Raw genomic sequence first — 21121 nt, forward strand, 5'->3', positions numbered from 1 at the left:
AGACTTTGATGGACATTAAACTAAAATCGTGGCATTTCATGGTTTCTGTCATTACTTTTGAAGCAGTTTTTTATCATGCCAAAAGATATCTAGCCTTTCGTCCCTTCGTGGGCTTGAACCACCAACCTTTCGGTTAACGCGCTAACCGATTGCGCCAGAGAAACTTGGATTGACATTCAATTAAATTCGTGGCATTACATGGTTTCTGTCATTACATTTGAAGCAGTTTTTTTATGCCAAAAAATATCCTTTCGTCCCTGGGTGGGCTTGAACCACCAACCTTTCGGTTAACAGCCGAACGCGCTAACCGATTGCGCCACAGAGACTTGGATGTGCACTAAATTAAATTCGTGGCATTACATGGTTTCTTTCATTAGTTTTGAAGCAGTTTTTTATCAATCCAAAAAAAATACCTTTTCGTCCCTTCGTGGGCTTGAACCACCAACCTTTCGGTTAACGCGCTAACCGATTGCGCCAGAGAAACTTGGATTGACATTCAATTAAATTCGTGGTATTACATGGTTTCTATCATTACATTTGGAGCATTTTATATCATGCCAAAAAAACATACTTTCGTCCCTGGGTGGGCTTGAACCACCAACCTTTCTGTTAACAGCAGAACGCGCTAACCGATTGCGCCGCAGAAACTTGGATTGACACTAAATTAAATTCGTGGTATTACATGGTTTCTATCATTACATTTGAAGCATTTTATATCATGCCAAAAAAATATCCTTTCGTCCCTGGGTGGGCTTGAACCACCGACCTTTTGGTTAACAGCCGAACGCGCTAACCGATTGCAACACAGAGACTTGGATGTACACTAAATTACATTCGTGGCATTAAATGGTTTCTGTCATTACTTTTGAAGCAGTTTTTTTATCATGCCAAAAGAATATCCTTTCGTCCCTGGGTGGGCTTGAACCAACAACCTTTCAGTTAACAGCCGAACGCGCTAACCGATTGCGCCACAGAGACTTGGATGTACACTAAATTAAATTCGTGGCATTACATGGTTTCTGTCATTACTTTTTAAGCAGTTTTTTATCATGCCAAAAAAATACCCTTTCGTCCCTGGGTGGGCTTGAACCACCAACCTTTCGGTTAACAGCCGAACGCGCTAACAGATTGCGCCAGAGAAACTTGGTTGACATTCAATTAAATTCGTGGTATTACATGGTTTCTATCATTACTTTCGAAGGAGTTTTTTATCATGCCAAAAAAAATATCCGGCCTTTCGTCCCTTCGTGGGCTTGAACCACCAACCTTTCGGTTAACAGCCGAACGCGATAACCGATTGCGCCACAGAAACTTGGATTTACACTAAATTAAATTCGTGGTATTACATGGGTTCTATCATTGCATTTGAAGCATTTTATATCATGCCAAAAAAATATCCTTTCGTCCCTGGGTGGGCTTGAACCACCGACCTTTTGGTTAACAGCCGAACGCGCTAACTGATTGCAACACAGAGACTTGGATGTACACTAAATTAAATTCGTGGCATTAAATGGTTTCTGTCATTACTTTTGAAGCAGTTTTTTATCATGCCAAAAAAATACCTTTTAGTCCCTGGGTGGGATTGAACCACCAACGTTTCGGTTAACAGCCGAACGCGCTAACCGATTGCGCCACAGAAACTTGGATTGACACTAAATTTAATTCGTGGTATTACATGGTTTCTATCATTACTATTGAAGGAGATTTTTTTTCATGCCAAAAAAAATATCCTTTCGTCCCTGGGTGGGCTTGAACCACCAACCTTTCGGTTAACAGCCGAACGCGCTAACCGATTGCCTCACAGAGACTTGGATGTACACTAAATTAAATTCGTGGCATTACATGGTTTCTGTCATTACTTTTTAAGCAGTTTTTTATCATGCCAAAAAAACATCCTTTCGTCCCTGGGTGGGCTTGAACCACCAACCTTTCGGTTAACAGCCGAACGCGCTAACCGATTGCGCCACAGAGACTTGGATGTGCACTAAATTAAATTCGTGGCATTACATGGTTTCTGTCATTAGTTTTGAAGCAGTTTTTTATCATGCCAAAAAAAATACCTTTTCGTCCCTTCGTGGGCTTGAAACACCAACCTTTCGGTTAACGCGCTAACCGATTGCGCCAGAGAAACTTGGATTGACATTCAATTAAATTCGTGGTATTACATGGTTTCTATCATTACTTTTGAAGCAGTTTTTTATTATTCCAAAAAAACATCCTTTCTTCCCTGGGTGGGCTTGAACCACCAACCTTTCGGTTAACAGCCGAACGCGCTAACCGATTGCGCCACAGAGACTTTGATGTACACTAAATTAAATTCGTGGCATTACATGGTTTCTGTCATTACTTTTTAAGCAGTTTTTTATCATGCCAAAAAAACATCATTTCGTCCCTGGGTGGGCTTGAACCACCAACCTTTCGGTTAACAGCCGAACGAGCTAACCGATTGCGCCACAGAGACTTGGATGTACACTAAATTAAATTCGTGGCATCACATGGTTTCTGTCATTACTTTTTAAGCAGTTTTTTTATCATGCCAAAAAAATACCCTTACGTCCCTTCGTGGGCTTGAACCACCAACCTTCCGGTTAACAGCCGAACGCGCTAACCGATGGCGCCAGAGAAACTTGGATTGACATTCAATTAAATTCGTGGTATTACATGGTTTCTATCATTACTTTCGAAGGAGTTTTTTATCATGCCAAAAAAAATATCCGGCCTTTCGTCCCTTCGTGGGCTTGAACCACCAACCTTTGGGTTAACAGCCGAACGCGATAACCGATTGCGCCATAGAAACTTGGATTTACACTAAATTAAATTCGTTGTATTACATGGTTTCTATCATTACTATTGAAGGAGTTTTTTTATCATGCCAAAAATATTTTTTCGTCCCTGGGTTTGCTTTAACCATGAATCTTTCGGTTAACAACCTAACGCGCTAACCGATTGCGCCAGAGAAACTTGGATTGACATTCAATTAAATTCGTGGTATTACATGGTTTCTGTCATTACATTTGAAGCAGTTTTATCATGCCAAAAAATATCCTTTCGTCCCTGGGTGGGCTTGAACCACCATTCTTTCGGTTAACAGCCGAACGCGCTAACCGATTGCGCCACAGAGACTTGGATGTGCACTAAATTAAATTCGTGGCATTACATGGTTTCTGTCATTAGTTTTGAAGCAGTTTTTTATCATGCCAAAAAAAAATACCTTTTCGTCCCTTCGTGGGCTTGAACCACCAACCTTTCGGTTCACGCGCTAACCGATTGCGCCAGAGAAACTTGGATTGACATTCAATTAAATTCGTGGTATTACATGGTTTCTATCATTACTTTTGAAGCAGTTTTTTATCATGCCAAAAAAACATACTTTCGTCCCTGGGTGGGCTTGAACCACCAACCTTTCGGTTAACAGCCGAACGCGCTAACCGATTGCCCCACAGAGACTTGGATGTACACTAAATTAAATTCGTGGCATTACATGGTTTCTGTCATTACTTTTTAAGCAGTTTTTTATCATGCCAAAAAAACATCCTTTCGTCCCTGGGTGGGCTTGAACCACCAACCTTTCGGTTAACAGCCAAACGCGCTAACCGATTGCGCCAGAGAAACTTGAATTGACATTAATTTAAATTCGTAGTATTACATTGTTTCTATCATTACTTTTGAAGGAGTTTTTTATCATGCCAAAAACATATATGGCCTTTCGTCCCTTCGTGGGCTTGAACCACCAACCTTTCGGTTAACAGCCGAACGATAACCGATTGCTCCACAGAAACTTGGATTTACACTAACTTAAATTCGTAGTATTACATGGTTTCTATCATTACATTTGAAGCATTTTTTTATCATGCCAAAAATATATCCTTTCGTCCCTGGGTGGGCTTGAACCACCAACCTTTCGTTTAACAGCAGAACGCGCTAACCGATTGCGCCACAGAGACTTGGATGTACACAAATTTAACTTCGTTGTATTACATGGTTTCTGTCATTACTTTCGAAGCAGTTTTGAATTATGCCAAAAAAATTCCTTTCGTCCCTGGGTGTGCTTGAACCACCAACCTTTCGCTTAACAGCCGAATGTGCAGCAAAACGATTGCGCCACAGAGACTTTGATGGACATTAAACTAAAATCGTGGCATTTCATGGTTTCTGTCATTACTTTTGAAGCAGTTTTTTATCATGCGAAAAAAATACCCTTTCGTCCCTTCGTGGGCTTGAACCACCAACCTTTCGGTTAAACGCCGAACGCGCTAACCGATTGCGCCAGAGAAACTTGGATTGACATTAAATTAAATTCGTGGTATTACATGGTTTCCATCATTAGCTTTGAAGGAGTTTTTTATCATGCCAAAAAAACATCCGGCCTTTCGTCCCTTCGTGGGCTTGAACCACCAACCTTTCTGTTAACAGCCGAACGCGATAACCGATTGCGCCACAGAAACTTGGATTTACACTAAATTAAATTCGTGGTATTACATGGTTTCTATCATTACATTTGAAGCATCGTTTTATCATACCAAAACTATATCCTTTCGTCCCTGGGTGGGCTTCAACCACCAACCTTTTGGTTAACAGCCGAACGCGCTAACCGATTGCCCCACAGAGACTTGGATGTACACTAAATTAAATTCGTGGCATTACATGGTTTCTGTCATTACATTTGAAGCAGTTTTATCATGCCAAAAAATATCCTTTCGTCCCTGGGTGGGCTTGAACCACCAACCTTTCGGTTAACAGCCGAACGCGCTAACCGATTGCGCCACAGAGACTTGGATGTGCACTAAATTAAATTCGTGGCATTACATGGTTTCTGTCATTAGTTTTGAAGCAGTTTTTTATCAATCCAAAAAAAATACCTTTTCGTCCCTTCGTGGGCTTGAACCACCAACCTTTCGGTTAACGCGCTAACCGATTGCGCCAGAGAAACTTGGATTGACATTCAATTAAATTCGTGGTATTACATGGTTTCTATCATTACATTTGAAGCATTTTATATCATGCCAAAAAAACATACTTTCGTCCCTGGGTGGGCTTGAACCACCAACCTTTCTGTTAACAGCAGAACGCGCTAACCGATTGCGCCGCAGAAACTTGGATTGACACTAAATTAAATTCGTGGTATTACATGGTTTCTATCATTACATTTGAAGCATTTTATATCATGCCAAAAAAATATCCTTTCGTCCCTGGGTGGGCTTGAACCACCGACCTTTTGGTTAACAGCCGAACGCGCTAACCGATTGCAACACAGAGACTTGGATGTACACTAAATTACATTCGTGGCATTAAATGGTTTCTGTCATTACTTTTGAAGCAGTTTTTTTATCATGCCAAAAGAATATCCTTTCGTCCCTGGGTGGGCTTGAACCAACAACCTTTCAGTTAACAGCCGAACGCGCTAACCGATTGCGCCACAGAGACTTGGATGTACACTAAATTAAATTCGTGGCATTACATGGTTTCTGTCATTACTTTTTAAGCAGTTTTTTATCATGCCAAAAAAATACCCTTTCGTCCCTGGGTGGGCTTGAACCACCAACCTTTCGGTTAACAGCCGAACGCGCTAACAGATTGCGCCAGAGAAACTTGGTTGACATTCAATTAAATTCGTGGTATTACATGGTTTCTATCATTACTTTCGAAGGAGTTTTTTATCATGCCAAAAAAAATATCCGGCCTTTCGTCCCTTCGTGGGCTTGAACCACCAACCTTTCGGTTAACAGCCGAACGCGATAACCGATTGCGCCACAGAAACTTGGATTTACACTAAATTAAATTCGTGGTATTACATGGGTTCTATCATTGCATTTGAAGCATTTTATATCATGCCAAAAAAATATCCTTTCGTCCCTGGGTGGGCTTGAACCACCGACCTTTTGGTTAACAGCCGAACGCGCTAACTGATTGCAACACAGAGACTTGGATGTACACTAAATTAAATTCGTGGCATTAAATGGTTTCTGTCATTACTTTTGAAGCAGTTTTTTATCATGCCAAAAAAATACCTTTTAGTCCCTGGGTGGGATTGAACCACCAACGTTTCGGTTAACAGCCGAACGCGCTAACCGATTGCGCCACAGAAACTTGGATTGACACTAAATTTAATTCGTGGTATTACATGGTTTCTATCATTACTATTGAAGGAGATTTTTTTTCATGCCAAAAAAAATATCCTTTCGTCCCTGGGTGGGCTTGAACCACCAACCTTTCGGTTAACAGCCGAACGCGCTAACCGATTGCCTCACAGAGACTTGGATGTACACTAAATTAAATTCGTGGCATTACATGGTTTCTGTCATTACTTTTTAAGCAGTTTTTTATCATGCCAAAAAAACATCCTTTCGTCCCTGGGTGGGCTTGAACCACCAACCTTTCGGTTAACAGCCGAACGCGCTAACCGATTGCGCCACAGAGACTTGGATGTGCACTAAATTAAATTCGTGGCATTACATGGTTTCTGTCATTAGTTTTGAAGCAGTTTTTTATCATGCCAAAAAAAATACCTTTTCGTCCCTTCGTGGGCTTGAAACACCAACCTTTCGGTTAACGCGCTAACCGATTGCGCCAGAGAAACTTGGATTGACATTCAATTAAATTCGTGGTATTACATGGTTTCTATCATTACTTTTGAAGCAGTTTTTTATTATTCCAAAAAAACATCCTTTCGTCCCTGGGTGGGCTTGAACCACCAACCTTTCGGTTAACAGCCGAACGCGCTAACCGATTGCGCCACAGAGACTTGGATGTACACTAAATTAAATTCGTGGCATTACATGGTTTCTGTCATTACTTTTTAAGCAGTTTTTTATCATGCCAAAAAAACATCATTTCGTCCCTGGGTGGGCTTGAACCACCAACCTTTCGGTTAACAGCCGAACGAGCTAACCGATTGCGCCACAGAGACTTGGATGTACACTAAATTAAATTCGTGGCATCACATGGTTTCTGTCATTACTTTTTAAGCAGTTTTTTTATCATGCCAAAAAAATACCCTTACGTCCCTTCGTGGGCTTGAACCACCAACCTTCCGGTTAACAGCCGAACGCGCTAACCGATGGCGCCAGAGAAACTTGGATTGACATTCAATTAAATTCGTGGTATTACATGGTTTCTATCATTACTTTCGAAGGAGTTTTTTATCATGCCAAAAAAAATATCCGGCCTTTCGTCCCTTCGTGGGCTTGAACCACCAACCTTTCGGTTAACAGCCGAACGCGATAACCGATTGCGCCATAGAAACTTGGATTTACACTAAATTAAATTCGTTGTATTACATGGTTTCTATCATTACTATTGAAGGAGTTTTTTTATCATGCCAAAAATATTTTTTCGTCCCTGGGTTTGCTTTAACCATGAATCTTTCGGTTAACAACCTAACGCGCTAACCGATTGCGCCAGAGAAACTTGGATTGACATTCAATTAAATTCGTGGTATTACATGGTTTCTGTTATTACATTTGAAGCAGTTTTATCATGCCAAAAAATATCCTTTCGTCCCTGGGTGGGCTTGAACCACCATTCTTTCGGTTAACAGCCGAACGCGCTAACCGATTGCGCCACAGAGACTTGGATGTGCACTAAATTAAATTCGTGGCATTACATGGTTTCTGTCATTAGTTTTGAAGCAGTTTTTTATCATGCCAAAAAAAAATACCTTTTCGTCCCTTCGTGGGCTTGAACCACCAACCTTTCGGTTCACGCGCTAACCGATTGCGCCAGAGAAACTTGGATTGACATTCAATTAAATTCGTGGTATTACATGGTTTCTATCATTACTTTTGAAGCAGTTTTTTATCATGCCAAAAAAACATACTTTCGTCCCTGGGTGGGCTTGAACCACCAACCTTTCGGTTAACAGCCGAACGCGCTAACCGATTGCCCCACAGAGACTTGGATGTACACTAAATTAAATTCGTGGCATTACATGGTTTCTGTCATTACTTTTTAAGCAGTTTTTTATCATGCCAAAAAAACATCCTTTCGTCCCTGGGTGGGCTTGAACCACCAACCTTTCGGTTAACAGCCAAACGCGCTAACCGATTGCGCCAGAGAAACTTGAATTGACATTAATTTAAATTCGTAGTATTACATTGTTTCTATCATTACTTTTGAAGGAGTTTTTTATCATGCCAAAAACATATATGGCCTTTCGTCCCTTCGTGGGCTTGAACCACCAACCTTTCGGTTAACAGCCGAACGATAACCGATTGCTCCACAGAAACTTGGATTTACACTAACTTAAATTCGTAGTATTACATGGTTTCTATCATTACATTTGAAGCATTTTTTTATCATGCCAAAAATATATCCTTTCGTCCCTGGGTGGGCTTGAACCACCAACCTTTCGTTTAACAGCAGAACGCGCTAACCGATTGCGCCACAGAGACTTGGATGTACACAAATTTAACTTCGTTGTATTACATGGTTTCTGTCATTACTTTCGAAGCAGTTTTGAATTATGCCAAAAAAATTCCTTTCGTCCCTGGGTGTGCTTGAACCACCAACCTTTCGCTTAACAGCCGAATGTGCAGCAAAACGATTGCGCCACAGAGACTTTGATGGACATTAAACTAAAATCGTGGCATTTCATGGTTTCTGTCATTACTTTTGAAGCAGTTTTTTATCATGCGAAAAAAATACCCTTTCGTCCCTTCGTGGGCTTGAACCACCAACCTTTCGGTTAAACGCCGAACGCGCTAACCGATTGCGCCAGAGAAACTTGGATTGACATTAAATTAAATTCGTGGTATTACATGGTTTCCATCATTAGCTTTGAAGGAGTTTTTTATCATTCCAAAAAAACATCCGGCCTTTCGTCCCTTCGTGGGCTTGAACCACCAACCTTTCTGTTAACAGCCGAACGCGATAACCGATTGCGCCACAGAAACTTGGATTTACACTAAATTAAATTCGTGGTATTACATGGTTTCTATCATTACATTTGAAGCATCGTTTTATCATACCAAAACTATATCCTTTCGTCCCTGGGTGGGCTTGAACCACCAACCTTTCGGTTAACAGCCGAACGCGCTAACCGATTGCCCCACAGAGACTTGGATGTACACTAAATTAAATTCGTGGCATTACATGGTTTCTGTCATTACTTTTTAAGCAGTTTTTTATCATGCCAAAAAAACATCCTTTCGTCCCTGGGTGGGCTAACCGATTGCGCCACAGAGATTTGGAATAACACCAAATTAAATTTGTTGCATTACATGGTATCTCTCAATACTTTTGAAGCAGTTTTTTATCATGCCAAAAATATGTCTTCTCGTCCCTGGGTTGGCTTGAACACTCAACCTTTCGGTTAACAGCCGAACGCGCTAACCGATTGCGCCACAGAGACTTGGATGTACACAAATTTAACTTCCTTGTATTACATGGTTTCTGTCATTACTTTCGAAGCAGTTTTGAATTATGCCAAAAAAATTCCTTTCGTCCCTGGGTGTGCTTGAACCACCAACCTTTCGCTTAACAGCCGAATGTGCAGCAAAACGATTGCGCCACAGAGACTTTGATGGACATTAAACTAAAATCGTGGCATTTCATGGTTTCTGTCATTACTTTTGAAGCAGTTTTTTATCATGCCAAAAGATATCTAGCCTTTCGTCCCTTCGTGGGCTTGAACCACCAACCTTTCGGTTAACGCGCTAACCGATTGCGCCAGAGAAACTTGGATTGACATTCAATTAAATTCGTGGTAATACATGGTTTCTATCATTACTTTTGAAGCAGTTTTTTATCATGCCAAAAAATATCCAGCCTTTCGTCCCTTCGTGGGCTTGAACCACCAACCTTTCGGTTAACAGCCGAACGCGCTAACCGATTGCGCCACAGAAACTTGGATTTACACTAAATTAAATTCGTGGCATCAAATGGTTTCTATCATTACATTTGAAGCATCGTTTTATCATACCAAAACTATATCCTTTCGTCCCTGGGTGGGCTTGAACCACCAACCTTTCGATTAACAGCCGAACGCGCTAACCGATTGAGCCAGAGAAACTTGGATTGACATTAATTTAAATTCGTAGTATTACATGGTTTCTATCATTACTTTTGAAGGAGTTTTTTATCATGCCAAAAACATATATGGCCTTTCGTCCCTTCGTGGGCTTGAACCACCAACCTTTCGGTTAACAGCCGAACGATAACAGATTGCTCCACAGAAACTTGGATTTACACTAACTTAAATTCGTAGTATTACATGGTTTCTATCATTACATTTGAAGCATTTTTTTATCATGCCAAAAAAATATCCTTTCGTCCCTGGGTGGGCTTGAACCACCAACCTTTCGTTTAACAGCCGAACGCGCTAACCGATTGCGCCACAGAGACTTGGATGTACACAAATTTAACTTCGTTGTATTAAAAGGTTTCTGTCATTACTTTCGAAGCAGTTTTGAATTATGCCAAAAAAAATTCCTTTCGTCCCTGGGTGTGCTTGAACCACCAACCTTTCGCTTAACAGCCGAATGTGCAGCAAAACGATTGCGCCATAGAGACTTTGATGGACATTAAACTAAAATCGTGGCATTTCATGTTTTCTGTCATTACTTTTGAAGCAGTTTTTTATCATGCGAAAAAAATACCCTTTCGTCCCTTCGTGGGCTTGAACCACCAACCTTTCGGTTAAAAACCGAACGCGCAAACCGATTGCGCCAGAGAAACTTGGATTGACATTAAATTAAATTCGTGGTATTACATGGTTTCTATCATTACCTTTGAAGGAGTTTTTTATCATGCCAAAAAAATATCCGGCCTTTCGTCCCTTCGTGGGCTTGAACCACCAACCTTTTGGTTAACAGCTGAACGCGCTAACCGATTGCGCCACAGAGACTTGGATTTACACTAAATTAAATTCGTGGTATTACATGGTTTCTATCATTACATTTGAAGCATTTTTTTATCATGCCAAAAAAACATCCTTTCGTCCCTGGGTGGGCTAACCGATTGCGCCACAGAGATTTGGAATAACACCAAATTAAATTTGTGGCATTACATGGTATCTCTCATTACTTTTGAAGCAGTTTTTTATCATGCCAAAAATATGTCTTCTCGTCCCTGGGTTGTCTTGAACACTCAACCATTCGGTTAACAGCCGAACGCGCTAACCGATTGCGCCACAGAGACTTGGATGTACACAAATTTAACTTCCTTGTATTACATGGTTTCTGTCATTACTTTCGAAGCAGTTTTGAATTATGCCAAAAAAATTCCTTTCGTCCCTGGGTGTGCTTGAACCACCAACCTTTCGCTTAACAGCCGAATGTGCAGCAAAACGATTGCGCCACAGAGACTTTGATGGACATTAAACTAAAATCGTGGCATTTCATGGTTTCTGTCATTACTTTTGAAGCATTGTTTTATCATACCAAAACTATATCCTTTCGTCCCTGGGTGGGCTTGAACAACCAACCTTTCGATTAACAGCCGAACGCGCTAACCGATTGCGCCAGAGAAACTTGGATTGACATTAATTTAAATTCGTAGTATTACATGGTTTCTATCATTACTTTTGAAGGAGTTTTTTATCATGCCAAAAAAATATCCTTTCGTCCCTGGGTGGGCTTGAACCACCAACCTTTCGTTTAACAGCCGAACGCGCTAACCGATTGCGCCACAGAGACTTGGATGTACACAAATTTAACTTCGTTGTATTACATGGTTTCTGTCATTACTTTCGAAGCACTTTTGAATTATGCCAAAAAAATACCCTTACGTCCCTGGGTGTGCTTGAACCACCAACCTTTCGCTTAACAGCCGAATGTGCAGCAAAACGATTGCGCCACAGAGACTTTGATGGACATTAAACTAAAATCGTGGCATTTCATGGTTTCTGTCATTACTTTTGAAGCAGTTTTTTATCATGCGAAAAAAATACCCTTTCGTCCCTTCGTGGGCTTGAACCACCAACCTTTCGGTTAAAAACCGAACGCGCAAACCGATTGCGCCAGAGAAACTTGGATTGACATTAAATTAAATTCGTGGTATTACATGGTTTCTATCATTACCTTTGAAGGAGTTTTTTATCATGCCAAAAAAATATCTGGCCTTTCGTCCCTTCGTGGGCTTGAACCACCAACCTTTTGGTTAACAGCTGAACGCGCTAACCGATTGCGCCACAGAGACTTGGATGTACACTAAATTAAATTCTTGGCATTACATGATTTCTGTTATTACTTTTTAAGCAGTTTTTTATCGTGCCAAAAAAACATCCTTTCGTCCCTGGGTGGGCTTGAACCACCAACCTTTCGGTTAAACGCCGAACGCGCTAACCGATTGCGCCAGAAAAACGTGGATTGACATTAAATTAAATTCGTGGTATTACATGGTTTCTATCATTACATTTGAAGCATTTTTTTATCATGCCAAAAAAACATCCTTTCGTCCCTGGGTGGGCTAACCGATTGCGCCACAGAGATTTGGAATAACACCAAATTAAATTTGTGGCATTACATGGTATCTCTCATTACTTTTGAAGCAGTTTTTTATCATGCCAAAAATATGTCTTCTCGTCCCTGGGTTGGCTTGAACACTCAACCTTTCGGTTAACAGCCGAACGCGCTAACCGATTGCGCCACAGAGACTTGGATGTACACAAATTTAACTTCCTTGTATTACATGGTTTCTGTCATTACTTTCGAAGCAGTTTTGAATTATGCCAAAAAAATTCCTTTCGTCCCTGGGTGTGCTTGAACCACCAACCTTTCGCTTAACAGCCGAATGTGCAGCAAAACGATTGCGCCACAGAGACTTTGATGGACATTAAACTAAAATCGTGGCATTTCATGGTTTCTGTCATTACTTTTGAAGCAGTTTTTTATCATGCCAAAAAAATATCTAGCCTTTCGTCCCTTCGTGGGCTTGAACCACCAACCTTTCGGTAAACGCGCTAACCGATTGCGCCAGAGAAACTTGGATTGACATTCAATTAAATTCGTGGTAATACATGGTTTCTATCATTACTTTTGAAGCAGTTTTTTATCATGCCCAAAAAATATCCAGCCTTTCGTCCCTTCGTGGGCTTGAACCACCAACCTTTCGGTTAACAGCCGAACGCGCTAACCGATTGCGCCACAGAAACTTGGATTTACACTAAATTAAATTCGTGGCATCGAATGGTTTCTATCATTACATTTGAAGCATTGTTTTATCATTCCAAAACTATATCCTTTCGTCCCTGGGTGGGCTTGAACCACCCACCTTTCGGTTAACAGCCGAACGCGCTAACCGATTGCGCCACAGAAACTTGGATTTACACTAAATTAAATTCGTGGCATCAAATGGTTTCTATCATTACATTTGAAGCATTGTTTTATCATACCAAAACTATATCCTTTCGTCCCTGGGTGGGCTTTAACCACCAACCTTTCGATTAACAGCCGAACGCGCTAACCGATTGCGCCAGAGAAACTTGGATTGACATTAATTTAAATTCGTAGTATTACATGGTTTCTATCATTACTTTTGAAGGAGTTTTTTATCATGCCAAAAACATATATGGCCTTTCGTCCCTTCGTGGGCTTGAACCACCAACCTTTCGCTTAACAGCCGAACGATAACCGATTGCTCCACAGAAACTTGGATTTACACTAACTTAAATTCGTAGTATTACATGGTTTCTATCATTACATTTGAAGCATTTTTTTATCATGCCAAAAAAATATCCTTTCGTCCCTGGGTGGGCTTGAACCACCAACCTTTCGTTTAACAGCCGAACGCGCTAACCGATTGCGCCACAGAGACTTGGATGTACACAAATTTAACTTCGTTGTATTACATGGTTTCTGTCATTACTTTCGAAGCACTTTTGAATTATGCCAAAAAAATTCCTTTCGTCCCTGGGTGTGCTTGAACCACCAACCTTTCGCTTAACAGCCGAATGTGCAGCAAAACGATTGCGCCACAGAGACTTTGATGGACATTAAACTAAAATCGTGGCATTTCATGGTTTCTGTCATTACTTTTGAAGCAGTTTTTTATCATGCGAAAAAAATACCCTTTCGTCCCTTCGTGGGCTTGAACCACCAACCTTTCGGTTAAAAACCGAACGCGCAAACCGATTGCGCCAGAGAAACTTGGATTGACATTAAATTAAATTCGTGGTATTACATGGTTTCTATCATTACCTTTGAAGGAGTTTTTTATCATGCCAAAAAAATATCTGGCCTTTCGTCCCTTCGTGGGCTTGAACCACCAACCTTTTGGTTAACAGCTGAACGCGCTAACCGATTGCGCCACAGAGACTTGGATGTACATTATTAAATTCGTGGCATTACATGATTTCTGTTATTACTTTTTAAGCAGTTTTTTATCGTGCCAAAAAAACATCCTTTCGTTCCTGGGTGGGCTTGAACCACCAACCTTTCGGTTAAACGCCGAACGCGCTAACCGATTGCGCCAGAAAAACGTGGATTGACATTAAATTAAATTCGTGGTATTACATGGTTTCTATCATTAGCTTTGAAGGAGTTTTTTATCATGCCAAAAAACCATCCGGCCTTTCGTCCCTTCGTGGGCTTGAACCACCAACCTTTCTGTTAACAGCCGAACGCGATAACCGATTGCGCCACAGAAACTTGGATTTACACAAAATTAAATTCGTGGTATTACATGGTTTCTATCATTACATTTGAAGCATTTTTTTATCATGCCAAAAAAACATCCTTTCGTCCCTGGGTGGGCTAACCGATTGCGCCACAGAGATTTGGAATAACACCAAATTAAATTTGTGGCATTACATGGTATCTCTCATTACTTTTGAAGCAGTTTTTTATCATGCCAAAAATATGTCTTCTCGTCCCTGGGTTGGCTTGAACACTCAACCTTTCGGTTAACGGCCGAACGCGCTAACCGATTGCGCCACAGAGACTTGGATGTACACAACTTTAACTTCCTTGTATTACATGGTTTCTGTCATTACTTTCGAAGCAGTTTTGAATTATGCCAAAAAAATTCCTTTCGTCCCTGGGTGTGCTTGAACCACCAACCTTTCGCTTAACAGCCGAATGTGCAGCAAAACGATTGCGCCACAGAGACTTTGATGGACATTAAACTAAAATCGTGGCATTTCATGGTTTCTGTCATTACTTTTGAAGCAGTTTTTTATCATGCCAAAAAAATATCTAGCCTTTCGTCCCTTCGTGGGCTTGAACCACCAACCTTTCGGTAAACGCGCTAACCGATTGCGCCAGAGAAACTTGGATTGACATTCAATTAAATTCGTGGTAATACATGGTTTCTATCATTACTTTTGAAGCAGTTTTTTATCATGCCAAAAAAATATCCAGCCTTTCGTCCCTTCGTGGGCTTGAACCACCAACCTTTCGGTTAACAGCCGAACGCGCTAACCGATTGCGCCACAGAAACTTGGATTTACACTAAATTAAATTCGTGGCATCGAATGGTTTCTATCATTACATTTGAAGCATTGTTTTATCATTCCAAAACTATATCCTTTCGTCCCTGGGTGGGCTTGAACCACCCACCTTTTGGTTAACAGCCGAACGCGCTAACCGATTGCGCCACAGAGACTTGGATGTACACTAAATTAAATTCGTGGCATTACATGGTTTCTGTCATTAGTTTTGAAGCAGTTTTTTATCATGCCAAAAAAATACCCTTTCGTCCCTTCGTGGGCTTGAACCACCAACCTTTTGGTTAACAGCCGAACGCGCTAACCGATTGCGCCACAGAAACTTGGATTGACACTAAATTAAATTCGTGGTATTACATGGATTCTATCATTACTATTGAAGGAGTTTTTTTTATCATGCCAAAAATATACTTTCGCCCCTGGGTTGTCTTGAACCATGAATCTTTCGGTTAACAACCGAACGCGCTAACCGATTGCGCCTCAGAGACTTGGATGGACAATATATTAAATTAGTGGTATTACATGGTTTCTGTCATTACATTTGAAGCAGTTTTATCATGCCAAAAAAATATCCTTTCGTCCCTGGGTGGGTTTGAACCCCCTACCTTTCGGTTAACAGCCGAACGCGCTAACCGATTGCGCTACAGAAACTTGGATAGGCACTAAATTAAATTCGTGGTATTACGTGGTTTATATCATTACTTTTGAAGCAGATTTGAATTATGCCAAAAAAATACCCTTTCGTCCCTTCGTGGGCTTGAACCTCCAAGCTTTCGGTTAACAGCAGAACGTGCTAACCGATTTTGCCACAGAGACTTGGATGGACACTAATTAAAATTCGTGGTATTTAATGGTTTCTGTCATTACTTTCGAAGTAGTTTTGAATTATGCCAAAAAAATTGGAAATTAAACGAGACTTACCTGGAAGTCGAAGTTTGATTGTGATTCTATGAGTCATCAGCCGGGAGTGTAGGGAGTGGTACGAGAGAGAGTAGCCCCAAGCATCAATCAGGTTTTAGAGTGCACAATAATCGCCTCAATAACTACAGAGCCAATACCCAGAGGGTGGGGCATAACAAGGGTGGGCGTACCACTCCCTACACTCTTGGCTGATGACTCATAGAATCACAATCAAACTTCGACTTCCAGGTAAGTCTCGTTTAATTTCCAATTCTATTTCGTCATCAGCCTAGGTCGTAAGGGACTGGTACGAGATTTCAGAGCAGTTATTGAGGCATCGTTGAAAAATAAGATGCGGGAACAGATGTTACCCATGATGCAACAGTACCGGACATTGATAACACAACCAGTCTGTGCAAAATTCACTTCAATAAAATAGTGGTTATAACAACAAGTGGGATGTACATTATACAACATCTAGGCTGTAGATCCATAAACAATAAAAATGTGGTAGCATGTTTCACATTATTTACTTATGTTGACCTCCTAGTGAAAGTATAGCGCTACCAAAGTTGAATGTGCGCTCTGTTGGCTTGTGATAAAAACGCTGAAATGTCTTATCGCTAGAGCAGCCTGCCGACTTCATGATATCTTGGATGTTAACCTCTCTGTTTGCCAAGAACGATGTGGATGCGGCTCTGGTGCTATGAGCTTTGAACTGAGAAACACCTGCTGAAGCGAGCACTGCTTTGCACCACCTCGGTATGGTATCCGTACTTGCAGGGCCATGAGGCTTTGCATGACATAAAAGTAGTTGCTTGCAATTATTACGTAGGTTTTCAGTTCTTAGGAGGTATTCCTTTAAGTACTTCATTATGCATAGTTTCTCATCCTCTGGGTATGCCAGAAAAACAATAGGAGCAATGTGGTGCCCTGTCCGAGTTTGTTTAATCTTCTCGGTTACTGTGAAGGTACAGCTAGAGTCAGACAGTTTCATATTTTCCAGAGAAAACAACGAGATCGTCTGGCATCTTTGTCCACTCAACAAAATTAGCAAAAATGTAAGCTTCAAGGTCAATTCCTTCAAAGTAAGGGATGTACCAATTTCGCCCTTGCGAAACCAGTCTAGGACAACACTCAAGTCCCAAGTAGATACGTAGCGTGGGAGTGCAGGCTTAAGGTTCAAAGATGCCCTTCATAAATGTCTTAACGATAGGTAACTGTCCAAATGGCACCGATGATGATGCATCAAGCTGCAGAATGGGGGACAACATGCTTCGCGCTGTATTGACAGAGCTATACGACAACCCTTGTTCATGTAGCATGGAGAGAAAATCAAGGGCAAATGACAATTTGGGCGAGATTACGTCACATTTTCTCTTTTTGCAGAACTGGAGCCACTTTTTTAAATGAGTCTGATATTGTGATGTAGTCCCTTCCCTCCAAGCTGAAGTTATAACCTTCACAGATCGCTCTGTAAATCCTAGTCAAGTCAGTTGTTGCCGGACAACAGACAGATAAGAAGGGTCAGTTTCTTGTGCAGTGGATGAACCGTTTCCGGGAAGGCTGGCAGGGTCAGCAGACCTTTGAATGGCGGCAGCTTCACTGGAGGACGAGCAAGCAGAGACATCAGGATTGGGTACCAAGTCTGGCTTGGCCAGAACGGAACAACCATCACTCCCATCGCTTTGTCTTGGATGATTTTCTGCAAAACCTTTGAGATGCAACTGAAAGGTGGAAAGCAGTAGAATTTCTCATCAGACCATGAAATGGTAAAGGCATTTATGAAAGAGGCCTCTGGGTCTGGTCGATAAGAACAGTAGGCATCAAACTGCTTATGAAGCCTAGAGGCAAATAAGTCAATTTCTGGTTTGAAATTTCGATTGCTCAATGCCATGTCTAAATTATCTCGGTTAAGCATCCATTCGGTATCTTGAGAATGGAAATGCCTGGATTCTCTGTCTGCCTCATGATTATCAACTCCAGGAATATGAGCTGCTGTTATCCAAAGCATATTGTGTGAAATGCAAAATTCCCAGATTTGAACTACGAGTGCATTGCATTCTTTGTTGTGGCATGTACCCATGTTATTTATAAGGGCCACTGCAGTGGTATTGTCTATCATAAGCTTAATATGTTTGCCTGCCAATAAGGCATGGAAACATTTCAAAGCAAAGAAGGCTGCAAGAAGCTCCAAATAATTAATATGCTGCTCACTCTCAGAGGGGGACCACCTTCCGCCAGTTTTGGTGTCGGCCATTACAGCGCCCCACCCTTGAAGCGAGGCATCTGAGTAAATGGTAATGCCTATTGGAGGGCGATTAATATCATTGAAGCTAATGTCAATATTGTTAACCCACCAATCTAATTCAGCCATTCCCTGACTAGAAATTATCATAGAGGACTCAAAATTTCCTTTTGAAATCAAGGGCATGGGCCTTCTCCATTTCCAGATTTCTGTAATATAAGCCTCCATATTTTACTCCTGGGAGGCTTGAAATAATGTGCCCTATAGCTTTAGCAATGACTTGGATTTTTACTATCCGCGTTTTGATGAGTTCAACCAAGAGCTTCTTAATTTTGGTTCTCTTTTCCTCTGTGAGTCTTACTGTCGTAGACATGGAATCTATGAGAAACCCCAAAAATGTAATCTGCTGACTAGGTATTAAAGAAGATTTTTCTGGGTGTATCACAATGCCAAGACTTTCAAACCTTTCAATAGAGTCAATGACACTTCGTGTGCATGCCTCTAATGTCTGACCCTGTATGTAGAGGTCATCAATATACCCTGCTATGATATGGCCTTTGAGCCTTAGATGGGATAAGGGCGGCTTTAACAATTTTGTAAAATTTCGTGGACATGTGCATAATCCATTTGGGAAAACAGAATATTTGTAGAGGATTCCATTGTATTTAAACTTGAGAAACTTTTGAAACTCTTGATCTATATGTACACTGTAGTAGGCCTCCTTGAGGTCAAGACTTGCCATTCAACAATTATGGGTTACTAAGTCCAAAATTGAATGGGTAGATTCCATTTTGAAATGGGATGTTTCAATAAAGGAGTTCAACTTTTTCAAGTTTAAAATAAGTCTTACCTTTCCATCTTTTTAAGGGACTGTAAATATTGGGGATATAAATTCTCCCAACTCATGATCACATGGGATAATTGCACCTTTGTTCATAAGTGAGTTAATTTCTGCCTCTGCAAGGGCAACATGTTCTTTACATATAGAATTAGGAGGGTAAGATGACTGGACAGGCTCAGATACAAAATCTATTGTCTCCCCGACCACTGTGTTTAGAATTTGAGGGTCAGATGTTAACTCCTGCCATTGTGGTAAGAAACAGGATAACTGTCCACTTCTAAAATGCTCAACCTTTGTGTTAAGGTATGGTTTCAGAGTAGACTCAACATAAATAGGAAAAAAATGATATATTTACCTGTTTTTTCAAATCCTTTAGTTCCTCGTAAACTTTTTCTTGGCTATGTTTGAGTTTGTTGAGGTCGTCCGGGGAGGGTTGTAGCCCCTCCCCCTGCCTGGCAAAAAAGGCTTGTTTTGGGGGTAATTGTTCCCAGGTCTAGCAGTCATATTGCTGCTCCTTTTAAAGGGCTTGGCCTCGGAACTCTTATTCATGATTTTGTTAGTCGTTTTGAGCTCTTGCAATGTTTTTGGTAAATCATTACCAAAGGGGAGTTGCCCAGGCTTACGAGACCTCGAACACAATGGCTTGAACTCAGGGTTTAAGTAGAATTTCATTAATTCCCTTCGCTTGTAAGATAATTCAGTGTTCACATGCCCTACAAGAGCCACAGCATCTGACAAAGGATTTATCAGCTCTTTGTAGTTAGGGATTGTTCTTTGTTCCCTGTGCTCAAGCAATTTTTCAGTTGTGCAAATCATTGCACTTGATACCTTTACTAAGCTGTCCTGCAGAGCTGATAATTTAAGGTCAGAGCGTTTAGAATTTGTGTTAAGCTTACACCAGATCTCCTTATTTACTTTTGGACAAAGTACCTTGTCACAATTCCAGGGTTTTTTAATTTTTTCAAGAGCTGTTTTCTTTGTTCTGTTGGCAACTCTATGTTAAAACTCTCATTAACCAATTCAGCTAATTTAGCTGACACTGGGGGGGGGGGGGGGGGGGGGCAGTATCCACTGAGCCCCTTATACCTGATCTTATTTGGTCAAGCAAACTGTTGTTGTCACCCTCAACCTCGGACTCGTCAAGCTCAGAATTGAGCTCTAGTAACCCCTCATCGTTTTCAATGTCTCCGCCAAAGAGACTTTATCATAATCTTCAATGAGATTATTAGCGTCATGTTGACGTAAAGAACTTGCTTTCTGAGAAGCTTCTGGTTCTGGTTCCTCATCTGAGGAGGTTAGGCTTATTGCTCTCTGTGGAGCCGGGGGATTTGCTCGTGGTTAGGCGAGCGTAATCTCTTTTGGATCACAAGCTCTTTGAGCAGTTCATTACTACTCTGCATGCGAGCCTGCATGCTATTTAGCACGGCTACTAAGGAATTGGATCCTGTTTCTGCAGTAGAAGAAGTCGTTTCTTCGGTTTCCTTCGGGTCGTTTTGGTCGCCCATCGTGTTCCTTCCTGTAGAAAAATATAGCAAAAAGGGCGGCAAAGAACCCGAACGAAGAAATTGGGTATAATTAATCAACCAGAATGTCGATAAACTACCTAAAACTATTCCTTGATGGTTCCACTGATTGTATCGACGATTATTCTATAAAAAGAGTGATTGGAAAAACACGTAAAAGCTGAAGAATATAGGGAAGCACTCTTCGAAAACCAAACGATGCGAAAGCACGACACAACTGATTGATG

The 21121-nt window shown here is 41.1% G+C and overlaps 23 non-coding genes across 23 annotated transcripts; all 23 read right to left on the reverse strand.

Annotated features, from left to right (window-relative positions):
* Nucleotides 1-252: 252 nt before the first annotated feature.
* Trnan-guu lies at nt 253-326 on the reverse strand. Its single transcript has one exon. It is a non-coding gene; the product is annotated as a tRNA-Asn (tRNA).
* Nucleotides 327-904: 578 nt separating this feature from the next.
* Nucleotides 905-978, reverse strand: Trnan-guu. Its single transcript has one exon. It is a non-coding gene; the product is annotated as a tRNA-Asn (tRNA).
* Nucleotides 979-1567: 589 nt separating this feature from the next.
* Trnan-guu lies at nt 1568-1641 on the reverse strand. The gene has a single exon. It is a non-coding gene; the product is annotated as a tRNA-Asn (tRNA).
* A 258-nt stretch (nt 1642-1899) lies between these two features.
* Trnan-guu lies at nt 1900-1973 on the reverse strand. The gene has a single exon. It is a non-coding gene; the product is annotated as a tRNA-Asn (tRNA).
* Nucleotides 1974-2222: 249 nt separating this feature from the next.
* Nucleotides 2223-2296, reverse strand: Trnan-guu. Its single transcript has one exon. It is a non-coding gene; the product is annotated as a tRNA-Asn (tRNA).
* A 91-nt stretch (nt 2297-2387) lies between these two features.
* On the reverse strand, nt 2388-2461 carry Trnan-guu. Its single transcript has one exon. It is a non-coding gene; the product is annotated as a tRNA-Asn (tRNA).
* A 588-nt stretch (nt 2462-3049) lies between these two features.
* Trnan-guu lies at nt 3050-3123 on the reverse strand. The gene has a single exon. It is a non-coding gene; the product is annotated as a tRNA-Asn (tRNA).
* Nucleotides 3124-3373: 250 nt separating this feature from the next.
* Trnan-guu lies at nt 3374-3447 on the reverse strand. Its single transcript has one exon. It is a non-coding gene; the product is annotated as a tRNA-Asn (tRNA).
* A 1251-nt stretch (nt 3448-4698) lies between these two features.
* Trnan-guu lies at nt 4699-4772 on the reverse strand. The gene has a single exon. It is a non-coding gene; the product is annotated as a tRNA-Asn (tRNA).
* A 578-nt stretch (nt 4773-5350) lies between these two features.
* On the reverse strand, nt 5351-5424 carry Trnan-guu. Its single transcript has one exon. It is a non-coding gene; the product is annotated as a tRNA-Asn (tRNA).
* A 589-nt stretch (nt 5425-6013) lies between these two features.
* Nucleotides 6014-6087, reverse strand: Trnan-guu. Its single transcript has one exon. It is a non-coding gene; the product is annotated as a tRNA-Asn (tRNA).
* A 258-nt stretch (nt 6088-6345) lies between these two features.
* Trnan-guu lies at nt 6346-6419 on the reverse strand. Its single transcript has one exon. It is a non-coding gene; the product is annotated as a tRNA-Asn (tRNA).
* Nucleotides 6420-6668: 249 nt separating this feature from the next.
* Trnan-guu lies at nt 6669-6742 on the reverse strand. Its single transcript has one exon. It is a non-coding gene; the product is annotated as a tRNA-Asn (tRNA).
* Nucleotides 6743-6833: 91 nt separating this feature from the next.
* Nucleotides 6834-6907, reverse strand: Trnan-guu. Its single transcript has one exon. It is a non-coding gene; the product is annotated as a tRNA-Asn (tRNA).
* Nucleotides 6908-7495: 588 nt separating this feature from the next.
* Nucleotides 7496-7569, reverse strand: Trnan-guu. The gene has a single exon. It is a non-coding gene; the product is annotated as a tRNA-Asn (tRNA).
* Nucleotides 7570-7819: 250 nt separating this feature from the next.
* On the reverse strand, nt 7820-7893 carry Trnan-guu. Its single transcript has one exon. It is a non-coding gene; the product is annotated as a tRNA-Asn (tRNA).
* Nucleotides 7894-8982: 1089 nt separating this feature from the next.
* Trnan-guu lies at nt 8983-9056 on the reverse strand. The gene has a single exon. It is a non-coding gene; the product is annotated as a tRNA-Asn (tRNA).
* A 1211-nt stretch (nt 9057-10267) lies between these two features.
* On the reverse strand, nt 10268-10341 carry Trnan-guu. The gene has a single exon. It is a non-coding gene; the product is annotated as a tRNA-Asn (tRNA).
* Nucleotides 10342-11559: 1218 nt separating this feature from the next.
* Nucleotides 11560-11633, reverse strand: Trnan-guu. Its single transcript has one exon. It is a non-coding gene; the product is annotated as a tRNA-Asn (tRNA).
* Nucleotides 11634-13181: 1548 nt separating this feature from the next.
* On the reverse strand, nt 13182-13255 carry Trnan-guu. The gene has a single exon. It is a non-coding gene; the product is annotated as a tRNA-Asn (tRNA).
* Nucleotides 13256-13678: 423 nt separating this feature from the next.
* Trnan-guu lies at nt 13679-13752 on the reverse strand. Its single transcript has one exon. It is a non-coding gene; the product is annotated as a tRNA-Asn (tRNA).
* Nucleotides 13753-15466: 1714 nt separating this feature from the next.
* On the reverse strand, nt 15467-15540 carry Trnan-guu. Its single transcript has one exon. It is a non-coding gene; the product is annotated as a tRNA-Asn (tRNA).
* Nucleotides 15541-15959: 419 nt separating this feature from the next.
* On the reverse strand, nt 15960-16033 carry Trnan-guu. Its single transcript has one exon. It is a non-coding gene; the product is annotated as a tRNA-Asn (tRNA).
* Nucleotides 16034-21121: the final 5088 nt, after the last annotated feature.

This window comes from Nematostella vectensis, chromosome 4, assembly GCF_932526225.1.
Source record: "Nematostella vectensis chromosome 4, jaNemVect1.1, whole genome shotgun sequence".
NCBI classification, from domain to species: domain Eukaryota; kingdom Metazoa; phylum Cnidaria; class Anthozoa; order Actiniaria; family Edwardsiidae; genus Nematostella; species Nematostella vectensis.